The sequence below is a fragment of the Hemicordylus capensis genome, chromosome 2 (assembly GCF_027244095.1).
Source record: "Hemicordylus capensis ecotype Gifberg chromosome 2, rHemCap1.1.pri, whole genome shotgun sequence".
Classification (NCBI taxonomy): Eukaryota; Metazoa; Chordata; class Lepidosauria; order Squamata; family Cordylidae; genus Hemicordylus; species Hemicordylus capensis.
The window spans coordinates 329,442,381-329,462,592 of record NC_069658.1 but is presented as its reverse complement, the minus strand read 5'-3'; the positions used below and the strand labels follow the sequence as shown (position 1 = coordinate 329,462,592).

Genomic DNA, 20,212 nt, shown 5'->3' with positions numbered 1-20,212 from the left:
CATATAACTTAATATATGCACACAGTCTTGTATATCTTCACTTATGGAGTGCTCTGTATAATTTGGCATTTTACATGCATTCTCCCTCATTCTGTAAGCCTTTGAAAGTTGAATGGAGCCCTTGTACTTTGAGAATGTGGGACTAGTATTGCTATAGACCATGAGTTCTCAAGCTGCAGAATTGGCCATCTTAAATCAAGAATAAAATCTTTCAAGTTTTTTCTTTGCAAGGTGATAAAAGCCAGATAGCTTGAGTAAATACTGGTAGGTTAAAGTGAGAGTTCAGAGCAGGGAATAATGTTAAGTGGACTAATAACATAGATTTTGGTCTGTAGGAGTTGAAGAAAGTTAGGAATCTATGAAATCTATTGCATATTCAATGATGGGAGGAGGGAAGGGGGCCTTGTATTCTAAGCTTAGGACATGGAGGTCATCAATAAGAATGTATTGGAGTGCATTTCCAACCCAAGCACTGCAGTATGGGGGGATGGTGTGTGTGTGTGTAAGGTGAGAAGGATGCTACAGGCAAGAAATGGGCTCCCTGGAGTTACCCAGAGTGGACTGGTTAACAAATGCACAGACATCTTCATAAGACTCTAACAGGAACAATAGTTTATTTTTGGGTTCAGGAGTTAGTGGCTTTCTACTATTTGTGTATCAGACATCTGTCTCCCACTGATAGCCATAGAATGCAATCTGCATTTTTTCTCCTCTTCACACTCACTGCCTGTGGAAGAGACATACAAATAGCATGTGGAGTTTTAGTAAGATATATTCCTCAACTCATCAGGTTTAGGAACATAGGAAACTACCATATACTGAGTCAGACCATTGGTCTTTCTAGCTCAGTATTGTCTTCACAGACTGGCAGCAGCTTCTCCAAGGTTGCAGGCAGGAGTCTCTCTCAGCCCTATCTTGTCCTATTAAAATAAATAAAGAAATCTTCTCCTATCTTGGAGAAGCCAGGGAGGGAACTTGAAACCTTCTGCTCTTCCCAGAGCAGCTTCATCCCCTGAGGGGAATATCTTGCAGTGCTCACACATCAAGTCTCCTATTCAGATGCAACCAGGGCAGACTCTGCTTAGCTATGGGGACAAGTCAGGCTTGCTACCACAAGACCAGCTCTCCTCTCCAGGTTTGCTGGGTCCAACCCCCCTCCTCTAGTCACCTGAAAAGTAAATGGTGCACATTCACTTTCTAGTGGAAAGTTTGTGTGGCGGGGAGGGGGCTGTTCTCTGCACCAAAAGAATGGCCTCAAGTTGCCCCTCCATCTACACCTCTGCGCTTGCTTCCAGTTCCTGTATTTTGCCCCTTGATCGTATTAGAAAATGTCTAATAGAAATCCACACGACTCAAATTGCTTTTTGTAACATTGTAATCTCAGTGGTGTGTATCTGAATTCTGTTCTTGTGTACAACTTGCTACTTAAATCTATTCTTAAATCTATCTTTGTATTTCCTTCTTCCTCCAAATATTTTTCTGATCTCTAATTTGATGTGCTCTGTGGACATATGCATACCAGTACAAGCAGGCTAAATTGCTTACTCTCAATATTGTATTAGTTGTTGCACTGTCTTATCCTAAATATAGGTTAGCATGCCAATTTTGAAAGCTCTGCTAGAAAGTTAAGTATCTGGAATGCTGTTTTGTTTTTGGAGAACTGCAGATGCTTACTCAGTAGAAATGTGCTGTACATTGGGTTCTTCTGATAGAATCATGGAGTTGGAGAGGGCTTTATAAACTCTCTAATCCAACCTCTTGCTTGATGTGGGAAATTCAGAACTAGAGCATTCCCAACAGATGGCTAACCACATGTGGACATGGTATTCCAGATGAGATCCTCCAACTACTTATCATGAAATGGAAACTGCGATTCAAGTAATGCAGTCTAAAATCACATTCACCTTCTTTGTAGCTATATCATACTACTGACTCTTATTCAGTTTGTAATCAGCTACAATCCCAAGATTATTTTCACATGCACCACTGGCAAGCCAGGTATTTCCATCCTATACCTGTATAATTTTTTAATTTTTTTTTTTTTGCAGAACTCTGCAGTTGTGTCTCATTTTGTTAGAATGGGAAACTAGGCTGAAACTATCAAGGTAATTTTGAATTTTATTCTTGCCTTCTGAAGTGTTTGCTTCTCCTCCCAGGTCTGTTTCATCTGCAGATTCCCATCTCCCCTTAATCCAAGTAATTGATAAAAATGTTGAAGCGTATCAGGGCCAAGACAGTCTGTAGCACCCTACTTGAAAATTCCTTCCAGTTTGAGCCACTGAGCACTCCTTGAGGATTGCCTTCCAACCGGTTGTGAATCACCTGACTGCAGTATCATCTACATAAGAACAGCCCTGCTGGATCAGGCCCAAGGCCTATCTAGTCCAGCATCCTGTTTCACACAGTGGCCCATCAGATGCCCCTGGAAGCCACAGGCAGTAGTTGAGGGCATGCCCTCTCTCCTGCTGTAACTCCCCCGCAACTGGTCTGCATCCAACAATTTTGCTGATCAAAGTACCATGGGGAACTTGTAAGATTGAAAGAGATTACATACATAGCATTACCATAGTCCGGTGAGCTAATAACCCAATAGAAAAAGACTAGTCTGAGAGGATTTATTCTTGACAAATCCATGCTGGCTTCTACTGATCTACTGCATTATTCTCAAGATACATGCAGACGGACTGTTGTATAATTTGTTTTCATATCTTCTCTAGTATTGAATTCAGATTGACTGGTCTGTAGCTTCCCAGATCCTCCTTTTCCTCCACTTCTGAAGACTGAGACAGTGTTAGCCTCTCTCCAGTACTGTGGAACATCAACCATTCTCCAGGATTTTTTCAGTCTTGAACTGCAGTTTTGATTCATTATTCCTACTGCTTTTGTGGCGATGCACATAGTTCCCCTTTTGGGAGTAGATTGAGGTAAAATAGTTGAGTGATCCTGCCTCCTTTGTCACCACCAACATCTCACCATCCTTACCGAGCAGTAACCCAACAACTTCCTTCCTCTTACTTTAAGCATATGAAAAAAATGTCTGTTGCTTTTGTCCTCTCCCACCAGCCACAGCTCATTTTGAGATTTAGTTTTCATGATACTGTCCCTCCAAGTCTGGGCTATTTTGGAGACCTCTCTTTCCACTATTTATACATGACCTTTTTTATTTTTTGCTCATCGTTAAGCTTTTTGTGCAGCCACATGGACATTTTTAGATGTCTTATTAGAATTGTTTGAATACATCTTTCATAATTTAAGAATTCACATATCTCTGGCTCCATCAGTTTATCTAGTAATGATGGAATGCTACGTAGCTTTTCCTTACACTTAAAATTAGTTTTTCTGAAATCCAAGATATAGATCTTACTACATTCATCTTCAGCTTTCCATAAAATTAAAAATTCCAAAATACACGGTCATTTCCCCAGCATTCCTATTCTCTCACCCTCATTGAAATCTTCCCCTTTGGTCAATGATAGCTTGTTAATTCTTCTGCCAGCTGAAAGAGGTTGTCAGCAAGGTATGTCATAATTTGTTGGATATTCCCCTGAACATCTAATTTGTTTTAGAAAAGCAGTTCAAAACAGTTCAGGAACTTCAACTGATCCAAAATGTAGTGGGTATCTGGGATAAATTTCAGTTCTTCCTCTTTGCTCCAATTTGTTTCCAGAGAATTCTAGACAGATGAAACTTACCTTTTTCAGTAGGCCTTTGGTTGTTGCTGAACTTTAGATTTGTGTTTTGCTGTCAGTTTTAATTCAGTAATTTCTATTGGATTAAATGTTCTTACGATGTCTTGAGGGCCCTTAAGGTGGAAGAGCAGTGTGTAAATTCAAATACAAACAAAATGATTTCAGTATAAAGTCTGAATGTTCAGTTTAGACCACAGAACTTCTCACTGATGAACAGAAGAACAGAAATTTCTTAACAAAAGTGAGGAATGCAAACAAGTTGAAACCAGATTGGAGAACAGTTAACATATATGGGTCAATTCTCTGCTGGTTTTTTACATGCAGGACATGTATGTACTCCGTCCTATAGCTTCTGCCTTTGGACCAGGCTTCCCCAACCTGCAGCCCTCCAGATGTTGCTGAACTATAACTCCTTCATACCCAGCCACAATAAATTGTGGTTAGGGATGCTGGGAGTTGTAGTTCAGCAACATCTGGAGGGCTGCAGGTTGGGGAAGCCTGCTTTAGACTATCAAACTTGCTCATGATGATCTTCAAGAGCCTAAATTTGGAGATATCAACTTGAAGTGTCTGAAAAAGCAGCTTCTCATATTCGTCCCAGGTCTTAGTGATAATACAATTGCTTGAGATATTGTACTTATTATTGAAAGGGCTGTCCACAGTTCTATACATGTCACTCATAATGCTTTCAATGTTGAGATCTGTCTAGTCCAGTGTTCTTCATTGCATTGCCCATGGGCCAATTGTGGCTTGCACAGACCCAGTTGGCACCTCCCAGCAAGCAGCGGTCAAGATCTCAGAGGGGCAGCGCTGCTCACATGAAGGAAACTGGGAAAAAGTACCCAACTTGTTTCATGCAAGCAATCCTACTCCATGAACTTCGCTGCCACCAGCTGTGTTCTCTTTGGCTGCCCTCAACTCACAGGAGAGAGAAATTATAGACAATGCCTGGAAACATGAACTAGTGCATACTTGCCATTCTCTCTCCTCACTTACCTCCTGATATTGCAGTCATGTAGCTAGAGGATTGTGTTCTTGCTGCTGAGGGCCAAGCTCGGTTACCCCTGCCCCTATTCCCAAACCTCGCCTTCTTTCCTCCCTGGGATGCTGTTTGTGGGACATCTCTCTCTGAAGCCACTGCTGTGAGCTCCTCTAACAGCTGGCTTGCCTGCTGACCAAAGACAAAAGGAGCAAAGCAGGGCATCTGTACATGATCCAACTGCAAACCAACCCACACAAACAGCAACAGAAATCTTGCCATACTTCTTAATGCAGCAGCACTTGTATATCTGGCTAGCTGCCATTGACCAGGCACCTTTTGGCTTGCCTTGCTCCTTTTGCTAGAGCTTCTGGTAGTGCTACCTGCTCTGGCAGTGCTGCATGTGCTGCCCTTCTTCCAGCCACACAACACATCATACAAGTCCCTCCTTCCTCTGCTCAGTCCTGCTGAGACCTCCTGGCTCAGGCGTATCCTGCCCAAAAAATCCACACCCCAATCCAGTTCTATGTTGTGAAACTCCCCCCTGAACATTGCAGGGCTTCATCCTGTTTAACATTGCAAAGTTGCCCAATGCTGTTGCACAGCGCCAAGTGGAAAGCCGTGCAAATGCACTTTCCCTTCAGGTTAATAAGTGAATGAATCAAATTTTCAGAATTGAATTCTAATTGAAACTGGCCTATTCGAATTGAATTGAAATCAAATTGAATTCAAATTGAATTGGCCCAAAACAGGCTGGTTTGAATTCTAATCTATCCTATTCAAACTTGAATCAACCTATTTTGGTGCCTTTTTTGACCAATCAGGGTACCTGAATGGTTTTTTAAAAGGTGCCAAAATGTCATTGAATTGATTCAAATCTATTCAAATTTGAATCTGGCAAATGTGATTCAAATTGAATTGCCATTTTAAGGGGTCATTAGATTTGAATTAGAATCAAACTGGCCAGAGTCTCTATTTGCACATCCATATTAGTAAGCCCTTCCTGAACTGCTGCAAGCATGTTTCAAAGCCCCATCCAGCACCCTGCAGAAGTCAATGTCCTGCTTACTGAACAGCAAGCCCAGATTGTGTTTGCTGTGGCTGATCAGTGGACAGAAAAAGGTACTCTGCACATGCTTAGAATTGTTGTCTTTGTTACTTCAGGGTTGACCTGTGGTATTGAAAATAGGTTTGGGGTCTAAGCTCTAGGCCAACCTGCCCAAACTCCTGCCTTATTTGTGGAAAGCTCCATTTTACAAACACTGCCAACACTTTCCTTTCACACTATCAGGATTTTGAACGCTGTAGAACTCCAGTCTAATAATGAACAGTTTAGTGTGGTGGTGGTGGTCTCACTTGTGAACGTGTTTTGGCAAAGTGGCCCCACTTGAAAAAATAGGGAAGATCACTGGTCTAGTCCATGCAAGAAAGATCCTTTGGGAAGACATTCCAGGTCTCTCATCATAAGCACAATCCTATGCACATTTGCTTATGAGTGAAGTCAACTGAACTCTGTAAGACTTATTATTCCATCTGGGCTGTTTTGCCTCCTGGGCAGTTTGGAACTCTCCTATGCCTTCAGCTTCTACCTGTAACATGCAGCAGTTGGAAGAGTAATTCTTTGGCCCTACCTGGCTCTAAACTAATGCATTAAGAAGAGATGAGACTTGGGAATGTGGAGCCGAAGAAGTAGAATGTGTAGTCATTGTGCTCCTGTTTGCATGATGTTGCCGACATTAAACAATCTGAACCAGGCTTTTGGGGATAGACACAATAGTTTCTGGTCTCTGATCTAATATTTGGATTTCTTTTATTCTAGGATGGAACTTCTAACTTTGTTTTGTATTTGTGTGAAATGTGGCTTTCCCTCCTAGCCATATGCATTCCTTCCTTCCCATAATCTGGTTTTTACCTTTTGGATTGGTGATTCCAGGGCACTTATTTGGGGGTTACATAGGAACATGGGAAGCTGCCATATACTGAGTCTGTCCATTGGTCTATCTAGCTCAGTATTGTCTTCACAGACTGGCAGTGGCTTCTCCAAGGTTGCAGGCAGGAATCTCTCTCAGCCCTATCTTGGAGAAGCCAGGGAGGGAACTTGAAACATTCTGCTCTTCCCAGAGCAGCTCCATCCCCTGAGGGGAATATCTTACAGTGCTCACACTTCTAGTCTCCCATTCATATGCAACCAGGGTGGACCCTGCTTAGCTAAGGGGACAAGTCATGCTTACTACCACAAGACCAGCTCTCCTCTCTGTTAGAACATAAGAACAGCCCTGCTGGATCAGGCCCAAGGCCCATCTAGTCCAGCATCCTGTTTCGTACAGTGGCCCACCAGATGCTGCTGGAAGCCACAGGCAGGAGTTGAGGGCATGCCCTCTCTCCTGCTGTTACTTCCCTGCAACTGGTACTCAGAGGCATCCAGCCTTTGAGGCTGGAGGTGGCCTTTAACCCTTTAACCCAAGGGTTTGCTTGGGAAGATATTTCAGGTAGGCATTCTGACACAGGCTAAAGCCAAAGTTGTGTTAATCCTTTCCCAGCTTCTAGTGTTCTGCCTTGGACAAGTAATTTTTTTTCTTCCTCCTGCCTTAAATTCTGCTTAGAAATATGTCAAGACTTTATAGATCAATAGTATTTTCTGCAGAGAGAGAGAGAGAGAGAGAGAGAGAGATGTATATATATTTTAAAATTCCTGTGGCTTAGAGAGTTAGTCTGCTTCCTAATACAGTTGTATGTGGAATGGAATGTCATGTGATATGTTTCAGGGGGCTTTGCCTTATGTTGGATATCTCACATTTTGTGCTGTCTTCACTGCTGGCTGTGTGTTTGAACTAGGAAAGTTAGTCTTCCATGATTCTCAATCGTTTTAATAGTAGCTAAATATCTTGCTTTAAGATACTAGCGCCTGAAAGCAGTTTTTTTTAAAAGACTTGTTTCTAATGACAAGTTTGAAGGATTGTTTGGACAGGTCAAGGACTGGAGTAGGTTAGACTACAGTGAGGTGTGTATGGGCTCAAATCTGTTCTTAATTTGACTATGATGGATAGAATCTGTGCCGACAACAAGAATAAGGTGAGACTGTAAAGACAATTGTCATGAACCTCCTCATAAAGCCACCTATCCTATTGAAAAGGTGACCACACTACATCTAGTGCTTGTTCTCTACTGAGCCTAGAATTTTAGGCAGCCCTGAGCTCTTGGAGTAGGATATATGTGCAATAAAAGTTGGATGTGGGATTTGAAGTGCACAAGTAACTGATATATAATTTGATTACTAGTTGCATGTGGAACAAGAATGCAATGGATTGTCACTGATTGGTTAGAGCATGAGTAGCCGACCCTCTTCCCCTGCCACTCATGTTCATGGGATGCAGTGTGGATGTGTATCTAATCTAGACAGTGGCCTCCTACCCTGGAATGCACTGGAAGAAAAGGTAGGCAAATCTGGCACACTAATGTAAATAAGAAGCAAAGAACAGAAATGAATAATACACCAAAAACTATGGGTACCTGTTTGATTGCTTTACGAAACTTTTTTCTGTTGGACTGCTCAAACAAATTTTCTTCTAGCAAGAGGCTTAGATTAAGGACCATACCACCCTGGCTTGCTGGTCAGTATGACCTCAATTTCACCACTTCATTCAGAGTGCAGAGTTAAGGGGGTTCATTTTGGAATTTTTCAGGTGGGTGTGCAAAAGGAGATAGTTGATGGCGAGCCTACCAGCACAACAGTGCTCCTGGATCTCTTGGCGGTTTTCTTCTCTTCCATTCTCTTCTCCCCTACTCCCCCCTATAATTCTCTCTAGAGGAAAATGGTTCCTGCTTTTACTCTGGAAGGAATTAGCAGCCACTGGGAGACCCAGGAGTGCTGCCACCACCAGGTGGCACTTGAAACAAATGGGAGCAAAAAGGGTTAATTGTTTTGCCTGCAAAAACTTTTGAGATAACTTTAGTTGCAGCTTTAATTTTGAGTCCCGGCAATGACTTCTGACCTGAGGAAATGAATGAAAATTGAAGATCTGGACAGTGGGGAGGAATGGTGTTGAATTTTTGTGGGCCCCAACTATGGCACTTGCAGGTTAAACCCAGGAGAGATTGTAATGTGTTTCCTCTACTCTTAGCTAGTGTGATGAATTTGTGCAATCATACCTTTATTAGTCTGAACTTTGTGGCCTGCTCTTTCAGCCTCTCTATAAAACAAGTTTTCTATTCTTGCCATAATCCTTGTGGCTGATACCTGCATTGGTTTTAGTTGGAATTTATCATTGAAGTGTGTGATCAAACCTCTCATGAGGCTGCTTGTACTTTATCTTACTCCTTCCAGAATTTGCACCTAATCAGTCTAGAAACTGCTTTTGTGTATTACTATGTTTTGCATTACCTTTTGGTTGTGAGCTGCTTTGGTTTGACTTGTAGAGAAAGGCACAGTGTGATTTAAAATACAAACTACATTTGCCCTCTTTCCTGTTGCATTAGCTTGATGTCTGATTAGCCAAAGAGATCCTGAGATCTCATCTTTTGCCAGCTGATAGCCACAGTGTTAGTCACAGATGTATGATCTTACCAAAGAAACAGCCTGTCAAGGATGAATATCCCCCTCCCCCCGACCTGCCTTTTGTGTGTGTGTGCAAAACTCATGATTTGAGGTTTGGTGTGTCTTGAGTTAATAAATAGATGGTTCATGAGTCTGAGATAGAAAATCAATGGCCAGTAGATCCCAGTGATTATTGCAGTGTCTGAAGAATTTGACAAAGAATATATTTTATATCCCACATGGAAGGGAGATGCTTATGGTTAGAACTTAAAAGGAATGCTAAATGAGGCCTAAAATAACTTCACAGTTTACTGTTTCCATACTACCTTGTCCTCTGGAATGTCTCCCAAGTGAAACTAGTGTGGTCAGGGTGGCCAGTGTGGTGAGGTAAATAGTGTGTTAGCCTTGGGCTTGGCAAACTCAGGTTCAAATCTCCATTCTGCTGTGCAACCCCCACCCCACCCCGCTGCCTTGGAAAACTTGCTTCTCTCAGTCTAACAGGATTATGAGGCTAAAATGGACCTGTGTATGCAAGTAATGCTGTGATTGCTGCTCCAAGCTTTTAGGAGGAAGAAATGGATGTGAACATGATAAACTTGTGGTAAAAAGATGCTCTTAATGCAGAACAGATAGCTTCTGTCTTTCCTGGAAAATAATTCACTAATCGGAAAAACTGCTCAAATAACTTTAACTGTGCTCAACTCTTATTAGTCTCATTAGTTGGTAGCAAGTTCTTCAGAGGTAACCCCAGATTCATTGCAAGATTTGAATGTATATTTGCAACTTTCAAATTACCTAGAGGAAGTAGAGGCCCCAGTCAACGTACGCTCTTAGGGTACCTTGCCCTAGTGAAGGTGATGAAAACTTGGGGAAAGGGTGAGGATTAGATCAAAGAATTGACAATCAGGCTAATGTCTTGTGGCTTTGAAGCAATGTGCAGGCTGAACTGATTTGCAAAGTGCATTCATAAGCAAACAATTGTTCCATTTACAGTCCTCTCTCCACCCACTCTCTGGAAAGGAATTAGGCTTATTACTGTGTGTCTGAAAGTTAGAGAACTCTGCTTGCTAGACTGGAACTTTGAGGACTTGCTGTGAGATTCTGAAGGGGATTGTTTGTCAGGCCCTTCTAGTGTTCAAGTAAGCTGGCTTTATTGGACATTTTAGGATTTTTTTTTTTGAAACATCATAACTTCTAACTTTAGAGAAATATGACTTGAAAGAAAGTGTTCAGTTATGGCACCTCCTTTTAAAGGTCAGTGTGCTTCCCCACCTTGGTGATATAGACAGTCTATTTTCGGTCACAGTTTTCACTTGGATAATACAGTATTGACTCTGCAAGCTATAATCTGTATACTTTCATGCACTTTAAATGTTCTTTATCCTAAAACATTTTAAAAGCTTTATTAGCAAGGATTCACCAACAGTTTATAGTATAACCAACCCATAACAGATAAAATGGCATTGCTACACCAGTTCTCCTCCAGCACTTGCTTTCTGTACTTTCATTTTCCATCTCTTAATTCATCCCTGTGACAACTAAAGTCAGTAAATTTCCTCATCCGAGTAAACATTTCATGTCTTATGCTTTTCTTTATCCATATAAACATCATATGATCAGTCAGCCTTTTAGTTCTTGAACATCCCCCTTCTTCCAACTCAGGGCAGCTTTGAATAGGGGCAAAAGCATTATGCTATTGGGAGTCCTTCCTTAAGGGAGGAGAGCTGGAGTTGTGGTAGCAAGCATGAATTGTTCCTTTCACTAAGCAGGGTCTGCCATGGTTTGCATTTGATGTAGCTGCCAACTTGGGGCATGGAGGGAAAGATGAGTGTACCCCTGCTTTGATGTGGAAGGTCAGTACCTTCAATACCTGACATCTCCTGTTAGGACAGGGAAAGACCTCTCTCTGAAACCATGGAGAGTTGTTGCTAGTCAATGTAGACAATTCTGACTAGATAGACCAGTGGTTTGAGTATAAAGCAGCCTTCGTATGGCTGCATATTTTTATTTTGGGGGATCAGAGAAGACCTAGTTTCTGCAACCACTCATCTGCCAATTGTTCCGTTTTGTGGTGGCTCCCCATCCCAGTGGGTAATGGGGATTATTGCTAGACTGACACGTTTCGCAAGACTGGCTGGCTTGGTTTTAATGTGGGGGTGTCCTTGGAGGGAAAGGAGAGAGATCCTGTAGCCAAAAAAAAAAAAAGGTTCTCTCTCCTTCCCCTCCTAGAGTTTGTTTCTACAGCATTTCATGAATTACTGATTCAGCTGTAATGTGGATGTATCCATAGAAAGATAATGGCAATGTTGTAGTATACTAGTACAGAAGCAACTCCCCAAAAGCAAACTTATTTATTTATTTGATTTATATACCGCCCTTCCAAAATGGCTCAGGGCGGTTTACAATTAAAACAAACCACTAAAACAATAAAGAGCTAAAACAAATTAAAAACAATATAACAATTAACAATTTAAAAACATTTTAAAACAATTAAACAATTACAGTGATTAAAAGACCCACAATCGTGTTGGAATATTAAAACAAATTTAAAAACCCTGGAAAGCCAGGCCAAACATGTTTTAAGGGCTCTCCTGAAGGCTAACAGAGAATTCAAATTGCGGGTTTCCGCAGGGAGTGCATTCCACAACCCTGGAGCAGCTATAGAAAAGGTCCGCCTCCAAGTCGCCACCAGACGAGCTGGTGGTAACTGGAGATGGACCTCCTCAGGTGACCTTAATGTGCGGTGGGGATCACGCAGAAGAAGGCGCTCTCTAAGGTAACTCGGGCCTAAGCCGTTCAGGGCTTTAAAGGTAATAACCAGCATTTGTATTTTGCTCGGAAACGTATCGGCAGCCAGTGCAGTTGTTTCAAAATAGGCGTAATATGGTCTCTGCGGGTTACCCCAGGGACCAATCTGGCTGCCGCATTGTGAACTAATGGAAGTTTCCGAACTACGTACAAAGGCAGCCCCATGTAGAGCGCATTGCAATTGTCAAGCCGGGAGGTTACCAGCTGGTGCATCACTGTTTTGAGGTCGTCATCCTCAAGGAATGGGCGCAGCTGTCGAATCAGCCGAAGCTGATAGAAAGCACTCCTGGCCATGGCCTCCACCTGAGATACCAGGGTGAGGCCTGGGTCCAGGAGTACTCCCAAGCTGCGCACCTGCTCCTGCTGGGGGAGTGTAACTCCATCCAGCACAGGAAGATCTAACTTACTCCTCAGATTCTGAGCCCCCACAATGAGCACCTCCATTTTGCTTGGATTCAGCTTCAATTTGTTCTCCCTTATCCAGCCCATTACTGCCTGTAGGCAGGCATTTAGAGAATGAGTGCCATTTCCTGAAGAAGAAAGGGAGAAATAGATTTGGGTGTCATCAGCATACTGATAACACCCAGCACCAAATCTCCTGATGACCTCACCCAGCGGTTTCATGTAGATATTGAAAAGCATTGGTGACAGAATGGAGCCCCGAGGGACTCCATATAACAGCTCCTGCTTTGAGGAGTGACTGTCACCAAGCTCCACCATCTGGGATCTACCTGAGAGATAGGAACGGAACCACTGCAGAGCAGTGCCCCCTATTCCCAACTCCCCCAGGCGACCCAGAAGGATACCATGGTTGATGGTATCGAACACTGCCGAGAGATCCAAGAGGACCAATAGAGTCACACTGTTGATTCCCCGGTAAAGGTCATCCATCAGGCCGACCAAGGCTGTCTCAACCCCATAGCTCATTCTAAAGCCAGTTTGAAATGGGTCTAGTAATCAGTTTCCTCCAAAACCTCCTGGAGCTGGTCAGCGACCACCCTCTCGATTACCTTGCCCAGCCAGGGGAGATTGGAGATTGGCCTATAACTATCCATTGCTGAGGGATCCAGGGAAGGCTTCTTACGAAGCAGTGTAACTATTGCCTCCTTCAAACAGGGAGGCACCCTACCCTCCCTCATCGATACATTTATGATATTAACTAGGCCATCTCCAACACCCTCTCTGCTAGATCGAAGCAGCCAGGTTGGGCAAGGATCCAGAGAACAAGTGGTAGGCCGTACCGCTCCAAGCAGCTTGTCCACGTCATCAGGAGTCACAGATTGAAAATGATCCAACCTAACACTGCAAGAGGGATTGCGGAATACCTCCCTCACAGACCCTGCAGAAATAGTGGAGTCCAAGTCGGCCCGAATACAGGAGATTTTATCCGCAAAGAACCCACTAAAGGCATCACAGCAGACTATCTCCGGGAGCTGATTTGAGGCAGAAGGAGCAGAGATTATACTCCTCACCACCTGGGATAACTCTGCTGTACGTGAACCCACAGACGAAATTCGCGCCGACCAAAAACGCTTTTTTGCTGTGTGCACTGCCATTGCGTAGGTTTTCAAATGGGTTCTATGCTGCATCATGTCAGATTCGAGCCAAGTTCTCCTCCACTTGCTTTCCAGTCACCTACCAAGCTGCTTCATCCCCTGCAACTCCTCAGTTTACCAGGGAGCCATCTTAGAAGCAGGTCTGGAGGGACACTTAGGAGCAATAATATCTGCTGCCCTGGTGAGTTCTCTATTCCAGGTTCCCACCAGGGCATCGGCAGAATCGCCAGCCGCACCAACATCGAAACCCTCCAAGGCCTTTTGGAAACCCGCCTGGTCCAGCAGCCTTTTTGGGTGGACCATCCTAATAGGTCCATCACCCCTGCAGGGGTGGATTGTGACCATGATACCAACTTAACCAGGTAGTGGTCTGTCCATGACAATGGGGTAACCACCGGATTCCCCACCCACAGAACACCCCCCTGATCCGAACAGAAGACCAAATCCAGTGTGTGACTGGCAACATGAGTTGGTTCAAAAATTAATTGGGATAGGCCCATAGTTGTCATGGTCGCTATGAACTCGTGAGCCGCACCAGACAAGCCAGTCCCAAAGTGGATATTGAAGTCCCCCAGCACCAAGAGCCTGGGAGACTCCAACATCAACTCTGTGACCAGCTCCATCAGCTCAGTTAGGGAGTCAGTTGGGCAGCAGGGTGAACGGTACACCATCAGAATCCCCAATCTATCCCTAGTTCTCAGCCTCAGAAATACACACTCAGTATAAGTCAACTGTCTCACAGGGGCCCTGGTTAGGTAGATAGTATTTTTATGGACCACAGCCACTCCACCACCCCCCTCGCCCACTTCCCCTAACCTGTTCCACAACAGAGTAACCTGGAGGGAGAAGCTGAGCCCACACTGGGCGACCCGTCTCCCCCAACCAGGTCTCAGTTATACATGCCAGGTCAGCTCCCTCATCCATGATCAAATCATGAACAATTTCAGTCTTATTTTGAACTGACCTGGCATTACAAAAGAGCAAGGTCAGGCTCTGTGGGTAGTTGGTGCTGCTCCCCAAGGCCTGAGAGTTGTCAGAACAGTTGGAAGTAGAATAAAGAACACAGGGTTTTTATCATCTGCTCAGGGTTTGGCAGTTGCTGCTCAGCTAGTTCAAAACCACAATAACTCAAAACGACAGACTGACATGACTTCAGAAAAACAAAGAGTTCTACCAGAATAAGAGCAGAAGTTTGAAGCATCTTGGAAAGCTAGAGTTGACTTGACAGACAGGAGATTAGATGGAGAAACTACCAATCCCACTACTGCATACAAAAGGAAATCATAAGGTTTGAGGGTCTGACTGTTATTTCCTCCCTCCCACTCCTGCTCGGACTTTACATCTGGCCCCTGTGGGTTTGCTTTTCCATCTTGCCCGGATGAGGAGCTGTCTGCCAGCCTGCCACCGTCAGAAAGCCTGACAATTAACACCTGTGTCGGCCAGCAGTCCTTTGTGGCAGAAGGGGCTGCTGGGAAGTTTTAGACTAGAGACTCATAAATATTGCTGAAGACACGCCGGCGGTCGGCCTGTAGGCGGCCGGGCCTTCGGGGGTGGGACTGAGGGCTGGGAGATGGTTGTTTTGTGGGTGGGTGGATTTTTGGGGTCAAAGTGCTGTTTTTATTGCTCCGAGTTGTGCCAGGCCTAGTTGTTGAGATGTGTTTGGGCTCCCCTGAAGGGGATGATGCAGGGGGTGCGCCTGGCAGCCTTGGGGCAGCTGTTGCTGTAGTGGTGGGGAATAGAAGAATTGGCGCTGGCAGAACATCACGCCGTTACAGGGGAAGAGAAATTAGTAATCTAGTAACTATTTCTCCCACCCCTCATTTCTGAAAGAGAATATATAGTTGCCAGGCATAATATAACTGCTACAACACAGCAAGTTTGAGGAAATATTTAGGATGCTTATCCATCACTGTTCATACTTTGGTTAAATCATTTGTCATTTCAAATGTTGTCTTTTGGCAAGCAAGTGTTCCTGGAGAAAGATTTGGCCTCTGTTCCTGAGATGCAAAATTTGCCTACCTATGTGGAAATGGTGTTTTTCTCCATGAAAATATATCCTAATCAGGTTTTTAAAAATTCTGAAATAGGCAGAGATTGCTTTATGTTCTCTGGTTTCAAACAGTGTGGGCATAGAGTGGTGAGATTCTTAACCAAGATTCTTAGCCATTATTCCTTCTCTAATACAAAATGCTGTTGGATGTTGCAGTTCTGTTTAGATTCTTCTGCACAGTCTGGGGGTGGTGGGATGGGTGAAGCAGTTTAGCTGTAAACTATTGTGTTTCTGATGCCTAGTCTCTCACTCTGCCTGTGATAGCACCATGTAGATATAGGGCTCATGGTGTCTACTGTGTGCGGTCTATCTACTGTGTGCTCTTAAGAGCTCGGCTTCGTGCTTCATACTCTGATTTGGGAACCTTGGTTATTTCTGAGCAGCTGAAAAGCAATGGACAGGACACAGTTTGGAGGGGGAGAAGTCTGCTGGTTGCTTCTTTCTTGCACTCCTCTTCCCAAGCACACACAGATGAAAAAAATTAGAGAGAACACTATTGCTTTCCCTCCTTTTGTGGACAGATATGCAGGAACAGGTATGCAGTCTAGGGGTGTTTCTGGATCCAAGCCTCTCCCTAGTGCCCTAGTGTCCTAGGAGAGGAGAGCTGGTCTTGTGGTAGCAAGCATAACTTGTCCCCATAGCTAAGCAGGGTCTGTCCTGGTTGCATATGAATGGGAGACTTGATGTGTGAGCACTGCAAGATATTCCCCTCAGGGGATGAAGCCTCTCTGGGAAGAGCAGAAGGTTTCAAGTTCCCTCCCTGGCTTCTCCAAGATAGGGCTGAGAGAGATTCATGCCTGCAACCTTGGAGAAGCCACTGCCAGTCTGTGAAGACAATACTGAGCTAGATAGACCAATGGTCTGTCTCAGTATATGGCAGTTTCCTATGTTCCTATGTTGAGGCGGTGGCCAGAAGTGCCTTTTATCAGCTTCGGCTGATACGCCAGCTGCGTCCGTTTCTTGAGGTGAATGACCTCAAAACAGTGGTACATCTGCTGGTAACCTCCAGACTGGATTACTATAATGCGCTCTATGTGGGGCTGCCCTTGTATGTAGTCCGGAAACTACAGCTGGTCCAGAATGTGGCAGCCAGGCTGGTCTCTGGGTCATCTCGAATAGACCATATTACTCCTGTATTGAAGGAGCTACACTGGCTGCCGATATGTTTCTGGGCAAAATACAAGGTGCTGGTTATAACCTATAAAGCCCTAAACAGTTTGGGCCCTGGGCATTTAAGGGAGCGCCACCTTCTGCATGAACCCCACCGTCCACTGAGATCTGCTGGAGAGGTCTGTCTGCAGCTGCCACCGGCTCGTCTGGTGGCCACTCAGGGACGGGCCTTCTCCACTGCTGCCCCGAGGCTTTGGAATGAGCTCCCTAGTGAAATAAGAGCCTCCCCATCTCTGACGGCTTTAAAAAAGTCTTTAAAACACATTTCTTCACCCAGGCTTTCAATTAATATTTTAATGGTTTTAATGCTGTTTTAAAATATTATTTAAAATTTTTTAAATTGTTGTAATGTGCTTGTCTCCCCTCCCCCCCATTTTTGTCTTAACGAATGTTTTACTTTGTTTTTATTCTGTTGTAAACCGCCCAGAGACGTAAGTTTTGGGCGGTATAAAAATGTTTTAATAAATTATTTTTTAAAAAAATATGCCTGAGAAACCTCTGCTGTGGGAAGAGCTTCCAAGGGAGAAGAAGCAGGCAGGTTATTTCCTCTCACCTGCCTTCTACACTCTGCCCTCCATGTTGTTCCTCTGCTACTGTTCATTCATGCAGGTTCCCAGACTTGAATCTCCTGTCAAGCATCTACTTTGGCCCTAAGCAATGCAAGCATTATTTGTTTGTCCAGGGATCCACAGCTATTTATTGTGATCATTCTGAACTCTCCTTTGTCTCAAATTCTGTGGCATGTATAGAGCGTTCTGGATGTGGCAAATGAGCATGGTTTGACATTGTTGTGTATTCTTGCATAAGGCATCCATGTGGTGGTGAACTCTTAAGAGCCTTCCTCATACAGGGTGTAAGTCGTTTTTTGTTGTAGGGTGGATTGGAGGTGAAGGAGCAGGGTGTCTGAGATCTGGAGGGGTGTCTGTAGTGCTGTCTCCATTGGGAATATCTGAAACCCCTGAAGTTGTTGTTACCTCTGTACTCTCAGGGCTGTTGGATAGTGGTTGCTAGAATTGCCTGTGGGGATGAAAGGAAGGGTTTGGTAAGTGAAAAGGCTTGTGGGAGTCCTTGTGCACTGATGGCATCTTGTCCCTGGTCTCCACTTGGATGGGGTCTAGGCAGGGTGGATTTGATTTAAATCAAACTGATTTAAATCACGATTTAAATCACTAGCAGGGTGGATAAAAATCAAAAAAATCTGATTTAAATAAAAAAATCCGATTTAAATTAAAAAAAATCTGATTTTTTTGATTTAAATCGGATTTTTTTTATTTAAATCGGATTTTTTAAAATTTAAATCGGATTTTTTTTATTTTTATCCACCCTGCTAGTGATTTAAATCGTGATTTAAATCAGTTTGATTTAAATCAAATCCACCCTGGCGAAGGCTATTCGTTCCCAGGGCCCTGCCTCTCAGGAGGAAAATAAGATAAGGGCATTCCTCCTCCTCTGAAAAGGTCAGGACTAGCAGATCCTCCTGTCTCCACCAAGGAGGATGGAGAGCTATCAGACGAGGAGATCTCCCCTCCTATTCCTAGCTCCTCTAGGCTTTTTTCCTCTGCTGACTTTGACATTTTTTCTAAGGCAAAGAGGACGATTAACGACTTTGCACCCTTCAAATCTGCAGAACCATCCACTACACTAGATCAGAATGTTTTCCCTTCTGCCTCGGATGTCACTACTGACGTTTTCCACCCCTGTTCCGCAAGATAATGTTCTCCGAATGGCAGCGCCCAGCATCCTCTAAGCCAGGACTGCTCAACTTTGGCCCTCCTGCAGATGTTGGCCTGCAGTTCCCATAATCCCTTGCTATTGGCCAATGTGGCTGGGAATTATGGGAGTTGTAGTTTACAAATATCGGGGGCGGCGGCAAGTTGAGCAGGCCTCCTCTAAGCCTATGAGCAATTTCCCTAAAAAGCACTATTCCTTACCCCAGGAGGTCATGTCTCTTCTGGCAACTCCAAAGATAGATCCCCCCAGTAGCCCAGTTGGTATCAGGCTCGAGCCTTAACACTGAGGGCCAAGAACAACTGAGAAGCCAGGAAGATGGGAAGTGTGACTCACAGCTGAAAAAAGTTCATGATGCCTCGACCATAGCCATCAGGGCTGCCACTACCAATTCCATCTTTGCTCATGCTTCTGTTCTCTGGGCCAAGGAACTAGTAGCCCTGGTTCCCCCTGAAAACACCAAACTCCTCTAGGGCATTAACAAGATGGCAAAAGCAGCTGCCCTCATGGCAGACTCCAGCTTAGACTGTATTCAACAGTCTTTTAGAGCTTTGGTTGCAGGAGTAGCAGTGTGCAGATCCCTTTGGCTAAAAAGTTGGAACGTAGACACTAAGTCCAAGCTTGCTCTGACCTCAGCTCCCTTTTCTGGCACCAACCTCTTTGGTCCAGCCCTAGATCCTATCCTTGTCGAAACAAGAGACAAGAAGAAAGCCATGCCCTCCATACACAAGGACTCACGCATAGGGATGTACACTAACCTGTTTGGAGGCCCTTTTACAGGCCTCTGAACAGGTTTGAACACGGGACCAGTTCAAAGGCCCCAGGAATGGCGCTTTAAGGGCGGGGGGAGGGTACACTTAGAAGGTGTTCCATCTACACAAGAATTTCAAGGCATGTACTCCATCCTCTTCCTGGTCCCCAAGAAGGACGGTTCCTGGAGGGCAGTTCTAGATTTAAAGTCCCTGAATCAGTTTATCCAAAAGAAGTTCAGGATGGAATCCCTCCACACCATCAAGGAGGCCATCCGCCCAGGAGACTTATCTGGCGTCAATAGATGTCTCCAAAGCCTATCTCCACATTCTCATCAGACCAGAACACAGGGTCTTCCTACGCTTCTCATACATCAACCAACACTTCCAGTTCTGCACCCTCCCATTTGGACTTGCCTCTGCATCGCGGGTCTTCACGAAGGTCATGGTGGCGCTCATAGCTCACCTCCACCTACAGGGGGTGCACATCCATCCTTTTCTGGACGATCTGCTTATCCGGTTACCCTCCCTCCATCAAGCCTGGGAGGATGTTCGCCACACTCTCCCAATGCCCAAGGACCACAGGTTTGTAGTGAACCTGGAGAAGAGCCACCTCACTCGTTCCCAGTCGCTCGTCCATTTGGGAGCCCTCTTCAACACAGCTCAGGATTCTGTATCTCTCCCACCAGAAAGGAGGGCAAGGATCATCTCCCAGCTGCAACTACTGGTCCACTGCTGCTCGGCAGACGTCATGGACCTCGTCCAGGCCTTGGGCTCCATGATCATGTGTCTGGAATGCACTCCTTGGGCCAGGTGGCATTCCCGCCCCCTTCAGTGGTTGCTTCTCCCCTTCCAGGAACTGATCATGTCCTTGACCCGCCTCCTGATACCCCTACCGCAGACAGTTAAGCAGTCACTGCTGTGGTGGCTATCCTTGGCCCACCTCAAG

General features: G+C 44.5%; 1 protein-coding gene and 1 long non-coding RNA gene across 15 annotated transcripts in view; one reads left to right on the top strand and one right to left on the bottom strand.

Annotated features, from left to right (window-relative positions):
• The window catches only part of DAG1 (dystroglycan 1), a 146,919-nt gene that overhangs the window by 24,266 nt on the left and 102,441 nt on the right, over positions 1 to 20,212 (top strand). For 6 of the 14 annotated variants that reach the window (XM_053291828.1, XM_053291825.1, XM_053291823.1 and 3 more), the window contains exon 2: positions 2,049 to 2,105. The exons of 7 other annotated variants lie outside the window; for them this stretch is intronic. The gene's annotated coding sequence lies outside the window, so the exon portion shown is untranslated. Of the gene's footprint in view, positions 1 to 2,048; positions 2,106 to 14,662; positions 14,855 to 20,212 lie in introns of those variants that run through there. One more of the 14 variants, XM_053291832.1, reaches the window with a different exon arrangement.
• LOC128343203 (uncharacterized) lies at positions 597 to 14,606 on the bottom strand. Its single transcript, XR_008315384.1, has 4 exons — positions 14,531 to 14,606; positions 4,686 to 4,860; positions 3,693 to 3,802; positions 597 to 727 (listed from the first exon to the last, which is right to left on the bottom strand). It is a non-coding gene; the product is annotated as an uncharacterized LOC128343203 (long non-coding RNA).